Here is a 10,018-nt window from a genome sequence, read left to right on the forward strand (position 1 = left end):
TTTTTTTTAATGTACACTACTGTTACACCAGATATGAGTTGCACTGGTGTGACACTGTGCCCTGGCAGGCAGGCCCTGAAACGCACACGTGTGAAGGAAACTGACTGCTATTATTTCACAGTCAAATTTCTAGTTTTTTTTTAATGTACACTACCTTTACACCAGATATGAGTTGCACTGGTGTGACACTGTGCCCTGGCAGGCCCTGAAACGCACACGCATGAAGGAAACTGACTGCTATTATTTCACAGTCAAATTTCTAGTTTTTTTTTTAATGTACACTACTGTTACACCAGATATGAGTTGCACTGGTGTGACACTGTGCCCTGGCAGGCCCTGAAACGCACACATGTGAAGGAAACTGACTGCTATTATTTCACAGTCAAATTTCTAGTTTTTTTTTTTTAATGTACACTACTGTTACACCAGATATGAGTTGCACTGGTGTGACACTGTGCCCTGGCAGGCCCTGAAACGCACATGTGTGAAGGAAACTGACTGCTATTATTTCACAGTCAAATTTCTAGTTTTTTTTTTTAATGTACACTACCTTTACACCAGATATGAGTTGCACTGGTGTGACACTGTGCCCTGGCAGGCCCTGAAACGCACACGCGTGAAGGAAACTGACTGCTATTATTTCACAGTCAAATTTCTAGTTTTTTTTTTTTTAATGTACACTACTGTTACACCAGATATGAGTTGCACTGGTGTGACACTGTGCCCTGGCAGGCCCTGAAACGCACACGTGTGAAGGAAACTGACTGCTATTATTTCACAGTCAAAATTTTTAGTTTTTTTTTTAATGTACACTACTGTTACACCAGATATGAGTTGCACTGGTGTGACACTGTGCCCTGGCAGGCCCTGAAACGCACACGCGTGAAGGAAACTGACTGCTATTATTTCACAGTCAAATTTCTATTTTTTTTTCAATGTACACTACTGTTACACCAGATATGAGTTGCACTGGTGTGACACTGTGCCCTGGCAGGTCCATACAAACAAGGGTTCAACTTCCTCAGTGCCCAGACTAGGGCTAAACAGTCCTTCAAAATCCCATCAGCTTCTTTACGAGTTTTTTGTACCTGCTCTTTATAGGTATCCACAATCCCTTCATACTGACATAGGGTGCCCTTGAGTTGCTGCACCTCACTATGAGCCAGCGTCAGCTTCTCCTCAAGTGTCACTAAGTTTGTCTTTAATGTTTCATGTCCCACTCTCAAGCTGGTGTTTTCTGCAGTCTGTCGGTGCAGATGGTCTAGCAGAGATTCCTGTTCTAAACGTGCTTTTTCCTCTGCACTCCTCTTCTCTCCCGCTAGCACTGTTACATGATTATTTAACGTGACCATTTCATCCTCTACGTGGCTCTTCTCCTTCATCAGCGCATTGTAACGTGACTCCCACATATCAATAGCGGATAGAGATTTACTGAGCTCAGCGTCCTGGGGCTTAGCAGCAGGTGGGTCAGTCTCTGCTGCACGGATCTGGGCACGGGTAGTCACAGGGTTAACATCCGCGGGACCCATAGGAGCGTAGGCAGAAACAAGGGGGGCCAAGGTATTTCCAAGGAGAACATCAGCTGGTAAATCCTTCATGACCCCCACATTCACAGGTCTAGCGCCCACTCCCCAATCCAAATGTACCCCTGCTACCCTCACAGCCACAGTGTCTCCAGTGTGCTGTTTCTCAGACACCAAGTTCTTTCGAAGCAAGGTCATGGTAGCACCAGTATCCCGTAAACCACTGACCTCCTTCCCATTCACTTTAACCAGTTGCCGGTTATTCCGGTGGGCAGCTTGCACAAGGTCTGCCTCATGTAGGATGCCCCAGCATTCTTGCGCCTCTACGTAGCGGGCCGCAGGCTGAGGATTACGTGGGATTCCGCTGGCGGGTCTTCTCCAGGACTGTGCTTGGTTCGCTGCATTTAGGGGACACTCTGGTCTTTTGTGCCCTAGTTGCTTACATCCAAAGCACCGAATCGGTTGTGAGTAGCCCCGCGAATTGAACCGGGCTCTCTGAGGGTAGTTCGTGGCCAGAGGCCGTGTGGTATAGCGGTGCGCCGGGGGTTGGTAACTGGCAGCTGCTGGGGTGACTGGGGGTCTGTACTCCACTCTAGCAGGGGGCTTAGTGGTAGCAGTGTCCAGTTTGCGGGCATCCGTATACTCATCTGCCAAGCGAGCCGCTTCATGCAGGGTGGAGGGTTTACGGTCCCGAACCCACTCTCGAACTCCTGCGGGTAACTTGTCGAAGCAATGTTCCAACAGGAATAGCTGCAGCACCTCTTCCCCAGATACGGCTTGGCACCCCGCTATCCAGTGAGCTGCTGTGCGGTGCACCTTACATGCCCACTCAAGGTAGGAATCACCAGCTAATTTAACAGTGTCTCTGAACCGCTTCCGGTATGCCTCCGGTGTAACCGCATACCTGGAGAGCAGAGCCTCTTTTACAGTATTATAATCCCCGACTTCCTCATCTGGAATGGCCCGAAAAGCCTCACTGGCCCGGCCGGATAATTTTCCGGATAATATCATGACCCAGTCCTCTGCGGGTACCTTGTGTAGTGCACATTGCCTCTCAAAATCCGCAAGGTACCCATCAATCTCTCCTTCTGTTTCCAGGAAGTTTTTAAAAGCTGCAAAATTTACTTTTCTCTTTTCCACTGGGTTTGCTGCAGCGCCGCTTTGGCGAAGTAGGTTGGCCTCCACAGCTGCTATGACCCGGTCGATAATTTCCGCAGATGGGTTGGGGCCATAATGTGCCAGTCTTATTTTAACCGCCCGATCAAAGCTTGCTTCTGCGGGGGTTCTGTCTGCTATGCTGGGCCCTTCTGTCTTGGTTCCTTCTGTCCCTGGTACTCTTTCCATCTTAGTCAGTATTGTAATAATCCCCCTCTTCCTGAGGTTACTGGCTTGTGTAGTTGCTCTTCTGGGCGATAAGGTTCATTCCGTCGCTTGCCACCAATTGTTACGGTACCAACAGTGTACCAAGGGTTAATACCAGGGAACAATGTCCTGCATACAGAATCAGCACTTCACAACCTTGATCAGTTTCCCTGCAAACATGAGACCAAGCTCCACATTTCAGGTTTAAAACAGAATATATTTATTAAAGGCTGAATGCCTAGTATTTATGCAGGTCTGACCCCCCCCCCAGATGGGGGTTGAAAGACTGTTGTACATTACATGGAGGGAACAAGCCCTTTGACATGATACAATAGAATTATATTACTTAAACACTTCAACCACAAGACACTCTTGGCCCTTCTTATCACTTAGGCGTTTTCTCTCTGGAGGTGATCAAACAATAGAATGCTTAGCACTAATTAAATTATAGCTGGAGCCAGCAACTTGTGTTTAGAAAATAGTTTCTTAAAGCTAAACACAGTTAACTCCTTCAGTCCTGACAGAAGGGTCTGTCACAGGCGCTATTTTTGTCTCGGTTTAATTATGTGGTTTCCTACCTGCCTGGTAGTAAGAATGTTAGGGCTGATGCCCTCTCTCAGCAATTTTCCCCTCTGTCCAAGGAGGAGTCTGTACCTACTCCAGTTATACCTCCTGACCATATTTTGGCTACCATACGTACTAAATTGACTTCTCCCTTGGGGGAGGAGATCCTGGCTGCACAAACCAATGCACCTCCTAAGAAACATAGTGTTAAGTGTTTTGTTCCTGAGAATCTTCGAACTAAACTTTTGCACACCACTATCCTAAAGCCGCAGGTCACCCAGGCAAGAACCAAATGATTTGGTCTGTCACTCGACAATTCTGGTGGCCAGGTCTTCGTTCTGATGTTGCTGCGTATGTTGCCTCCTGCTCAGTTTGTGCACAGAATAAGACTCCTCAACGTCTTCCTGTGGGTCTTCTTCAACCTATTGCTACTAGGGAGCGTCCTTGGACACATCTTTCCATGGACTTTATTGTCGAGCTCCCTGTTTCCAATGGCAATACTGTTATCCTTATGGTGGTTGACCGTTTTTCTAAAATGTCACATTGTATTCCCTTGAAGAAGTTGCCTACCGCTCAGGAGCTTGCTTCAATTTCTGCCCGGGAGGTCTTCCGTTTACATGGGTTACCCAAGGAGATAGTGTCGTACTGGGGTAGCCAGTTTGTCTACAGATTTTGGCGTTCCATTTTTGTTCAAATGGGGATCCAGCTTCCTTCTCCTCGGCATATCACCCTCAATCCAATGGGGCTGCGGAACGGTCTAATCAAGCTCTGAAACAGTTCCTCTGTTGCTATGTCTCAGATCACCACAATAATTGGTCTGAATTGTTACTTTGGGCAGAGTTTGCTCATAATAGGGCTATTAATGCTTACTTTGGGTATGTATCCAGACACCAAGAATTCGTTAATTAGGGTTGTGACAGGTTTAGCAATTGCCGGCGCACTGAGCTTCAACACCATTGCTGGGATTTGATCAGGACCAGACTGGTTTTTCATTTTTAGATTATTAAGGTGTTTCTTAATGAAATTGATGGGTACAGGTCTAAAATTGAACTTCTCTATATTGGGTCTTTGTCTGATCCACATTTGTAGTTTCAGGATGTGTGTCATGTATTAGTTTGTTAACTAATCTGACAAAATAATTGTTAAAGGCATTTGCTACATCTAAGGGAAGTTGCAGGGCTTGGTTGTCCACTTTGACAGTGGAGGGTTGGGAGTGGATTGGGGGAGTGTGTAAGTTATTTATGACTTTCCAAAACTTTCAAGGGTTTGATATGTTATTGTTCAGATTTTCACCGAAATATTGGGCCTTTGCCAATTTTGTTTGTTTAGTGCATATATTTCACCATTGACTCTTCTTTTCCAAGAATAAAAGAATAAAATAATCTACTTTGGCATTTTGGTGAGCTTCCTACTTTTTGTGTTTGTTATTACCTTATTGGAGTTTGGTAGTAACTCCTTGGGGCTCTTACCATTGGTGTTTGTGCTGGATATTGCTGGACTTTGTATTTAAAAAGTAGTCTGCCAGAGAAACTAGGTGCAGTTTGGGGACTTGGGGGAGAAGTCGTTGCACCTGATGTTTACATAGCCTCCTTTCTACCGTTACACCGAGTTGGCAAAGGCTAGATTTACAAGTCTATAACGGTAATGGAGTGCGATTTGGGACAGACTGCTCTCCTATGTGTAAACTTTTTGTATATGCTCTTGCCCCATGATATTGATTAATATTTTAACTAAGTCCCTGCCTGTAACAAACCTGTTTTTTGTCTGTCACACGTTCTCTAATAATCATACCTCAGACTAGCTATAGTGCTATTTATATATATATATCACATAATATTGAGCACAGGAGTCACAGTGAACTACATATTCCGACGATCCTCCTACCTCTCTAAGCCCTACACTTAAAAGCCATGAATCCAGCGTGTTTTTGTTTAAGTAGCGCTACTACACATACTTATCCAAGCATAGTGAGGGCAGTGGTGTTGGACTCGCATAGTTTATGTGTCATTACTTGTAAACATTTAAAAGTAGTAGGTCTGGTATAGGGATCTGTAACCCATACAGTGCCACCTATTAGTCTTCCTAAGGTCCCTAAATAAAGATTATTTAATAGCGCTATGTATACCTTAACACCACCAAATATTCACAGATACAGTCACAATCTGATAACTAGCATTACAACTCTCTGGTGTATGCATTGGTACTCCTTACAATTTGTGACACCGGGTATTTGTGTTCACTTGATACAGTTTAACAGTGCCATTCGTTATAACCTCATATATTTTTTATCCTATGCCATGTAGATATCCAGTGGTACAATTTCACTAGTATGCCTCAGTGTATTCAGATGAGAGGCTCCTGACTTATCCTAAATAGACAGGCGCTCTAAATATCACCTATTACTGTTGTTCTAACTATTGAGATTATGTGGGGAAGAACTTCTATATATATTACTAGTCACTATTATAAGTCTTCTACCCCATTTTGAATTCTAAATTTGAAGGTCATCCTCTAGCATTTCATGTGCTGTTTGTTTTGCTAAACCCATGTTAAGTCCCTGTAGTGAGAACATAGGTCCTTATTGATAATGATATTATCTGGGATATGTACTCATGCCTGCTCTCTATAGCATATACATTTTCCAACACTCGCCTCTTGGTCTGGATTTAGTAATGTTTATTCCTGTGTCACATTAGGAGGAGCACAGTAGGCCACAGCAAATTATAATTATTATTCTGAGCAGTGGATATAGTACAAGGCTCTGATACCATACCACCCATCGCTACCTACTAGACTTCCTGAATGTTCAGAATAAAGATCAGCTACCAACATTAAATTTGTCTCAATGTCACCCTATATCTGCAAATAATCTAATAAACTGACATTTAAAACTATAACTATCTAACTTCTAGGACCCCCCATAAAATGTGGCATCAGATATTGGCATTCACTTGTCACAGTTCAACATTGGAGCTTTCTGTTGTCTTGTAAATTCTTATGTCCTCTGCAGCTATCCAGTATCTCAAATTTGTTGGGGCGTTTTAATGTATACAGAGGAAAGGTATCTGAATTATTGCAGATAAATTTACATTTTAATTATTATCTCTTATTGTTGCTACAATGTTCGGGCCTATATAGGGAAGAGTTTATAGTTGTATTTATATTTCTGGTTACTATGACTACTACGACTGGCTTCCTCCCTCATTTTCAGTCTTAAGGTTATCTTCTAGCATTACAAGTGTTGTTGGTTTTGCTAGCTACTTACATCTTATGTATTTTATACTAATCATAAGGTCCAAGAGTGGCCACCTGTGGGTCTACCATTTGCGTTCTCGTTCCAAAATCACATGACCCACAAGTGGTCTGCTCAGTAGTCCCTCCAATAAGATAAGATTATTATAAAATGGAGGATTAACTTCTGTCAATGAAACATACATCTTAAGCGGTGTTTATCTGCTGCTAAACTTATACCCCCTATGTGCTTTTGGGCACTATAGGGCCATTGATATGACTATCAAAATGTATCGCTCTGTCCTATATCAATTAGTCCACAAGAGGCTGGATAATTAGTCAATAATGAAAGCTGTTAAAAATATAAAAATGATGTTTCAGAAGCTCATACTATTCTATTTACCTGGAATTTCACTTATTCTGCCATCTTCTCACTATTGTATTATGTTCTATGTGAAATGTGTTACTTATTTGTGTTTGTCTATAATTATGCAAAATCTCAATAAAAAAGTATAAAAAAAAAAAAAAAAGGAGTCTGCCAGGTCTTGAGCACTAAAGACAGACGGACGGGGGTGGAGCAGGTGGGAGAGAGTTAAAGGTGGAGAAGAGTCGTTTAGGGTTTGAGGAAAGAGTAGATATAAGAGAAGAGAAGTAGGTTTGCTTGGCTAAGTAAAGGGCAGAAGTTTATGAACAAGGAATAACCTTCTAGTGTATGAAATCAGGTTCAGAGTGAGTTTTCCTCCAGACACGCTCAGCAGTACGGGAGCATATTTGTAAATAGCGTGTTTGCTGAGAGTGCCAGGGCTGTAACTGATGGTGTGATGTTTTGCGCAGTTGGGGAAGGGCAAGTGTGTCTAGTGCAGAGACGAGAGTTTTGTTATAGTGGACTGAATGAACCCGACGAATGAAGGTACCTTTAAGTGACGTCATCCAAGATGGCGTCCCTTAGATTCCGATTGGCTGATAGAATTCTATCAGCCAATTGGAATCTAAGGGACGCCATCTTGGATGACATCACTTAAAGGTACCTTCATTCATCGGGTAGTCCGCATTGGAAGAGGATGCTCTGCGCCGGATGTCTTGAAGATGGACCCGCTCCGCGTCCGAAAGATGAAGATAGAAGATGCCGTCTGGATGAAGACTTCTGCCCATCTGGAGGACCACTTCTGCCGGCTTCGTTGAGGACATCTTGCCGCTTGGATGAAGACTTCTCCCGGTAAGTGGATTTTCGGGGGTTAGTGTTAGGATTTTTTAAGGGTGTATGGGGTGGGTTTTATTTTTAGGTTAGGGCTTTGGGCAGCAATAGAGCTAAATGCCCTTTTAAGGGCAATGTCCATCCAAATGCCCTTTTTCAGGGCAATTGGGAAGCTTAGGTTTATTTAGTTAGGGTTTTATTTGGGGGGTTGGCTGTGTGGGTGGCGGGTTTTACTGTTGGGGGGGTTGTTTGTATTTCTTTTTCAGGTAAAAGAGCTGATTTCTTTGGGGCAATGCCCCGCAAAAGGCCCTTTTAAGGGCTAATGATAGTTTAGTTTAGGCTAGGGTTTTTTTTATTTTGGGTGGGCTTTTTTTATTTTGATAGGGCTCTTAGATTAGGTGTAATTAGTTTAAAGATCTTGTAAATTGTTTTTTATTTCCTGTAATTTAGTGTTGTTTTTTTTTGTAAATTAGCTAATTGTATTTAATTTATTTATTTGCTTTTCATTTAGGTAAGTTATTTAATTGTAGTGTAGTGTTAGGTATTTTATTTTACAGGTAAATTTGTATTTATTTTAGCTAGGTAGTTAGTAAATAGTTAATAACTATTTAGTAACTATTCTACCTAGTTAAAATAAATACAGACTTGCCTGTAAAATAAAAATAAACACTAAGCTAAATACAATGTAACTATTAGTTATTTTTAACTAGGTAGAATAGTTACTAAATAGGGGTTAATAAATATAATGTAGGTGTCGGCGATGTTGGGGGCAGCAGATTAGGGGGTAATAATTATAAGGTAGGTGGCGGCGATGTCCGGAGCGGCAGATTAGGGGTTAATAAGTACAATGTAGGTGTCGGCGATGTAGGGGGCAGCAGATTAGGGGTTAATACGTGTAAGATTAGGGGTTCATGTTAAGGTGTTAGGTGTAAACATAAAATGTGTTTCCCCATAGGAATCAATGGGGCTGCGCTACTGAGTTTTACGCTGTTTTATTGCAGGTGTTAGACTTTTTCTCAGCCGGCTCTCCCCATTGATGTCTATGGGGAAATCGTGCACGAGCACGTACAACAAGCTCACCGCTCACTTAAGCAGCGCTGGTATTGGAGTGCAGTGTGGAGCTCAATTTTGCTCTATGCTCACTTCTTGCCTGTTAACGCCGGGTTGATAAAAACCTATAATACCAGTGCTGCAGGTAAGTGAGCGGTGAGAATAAACTGCAAGTTAGCAATGCACCCCTCTTACCGCAAAACTCGTAATCTAGGCAAATATTTGGCAAGATCTAGTACACATAGTACTCATTTAACAAGAAAGAAAGAGAGGGGGGGCTGCCATGAGGAATACCTAATGCATACTACTCTAAGGGAAACCCACCAATTGCAGCTTTTTATGACAATTAACCGAGAAAAGGGTCAAAATTAATCTCTTTATTAAGACCATTGGGTTTTAGACTGTCTAGATTATAAATCCATTTACATTCTGATTGCAGCAGACATTTATCTAGATCGCCTCCCCTTCCCTGTAAATTGATAAGTTCTAGTCCCATTGTTTTGAGACCAATAGATGATCTACCATGATGTATGTAAAAATATCCCTTTTGTGTTCCTTTATTCTTTCTTTGTATTCCCTATAGGTTTTACCTACATAGAATTTTGGACATGTACACCACTCCCTCACTTCTACATGTAATATGACCTTTAGTTCTATGGGTAATGCCCTTGTTGTCAAGGATTTTATCCCCCTTATGAATATTCTTGCAGATACTACATTTGCTGCATGGAAAATTACCATCTTTGTGTTTATATTTTTGTAACCAAGTATTGGTAGAACTAGGATAAGAAAAATGGCTATGTACTAATTTGTCACGAAGATTGGGGGACCTGTGCGGTGTCATGTGAGGAGCTTCTCCGACTATTTTACTTACTATTGGATCTACTTGAAATACTTTCCAATGTTTAGTTAGTATTGCTCTGATGTCATTCCATTTATAATTAAACGTAGATATAAATCTAATTGGGCTGTTACCATTATCTTTTTGACCTGTTTGGTATAGAATCTCATCCCTTGATTTTTGGTTTGCTCGCTGAAAATTTTGTTTCAGATTTTTGCAAGGTTATCCCCTGTCTTTTAACCTGTTTGTCAA

Source organism: Bombina bombina, chromosome 1 (assembly GCF_027579735.1).
Source record: "Bombina bombina isolate aBomBom1 chromosome 1, aBomBom1.pri, whole genome shotgun sequence".
In the NCBI taxonomy this organism is placed as follows: domain Eukaryota; kingdom Metazoa; phylum Chordata; class Amphibia; order Anura; family Bombinatoridae; genus Bombina; species Bombina bombina.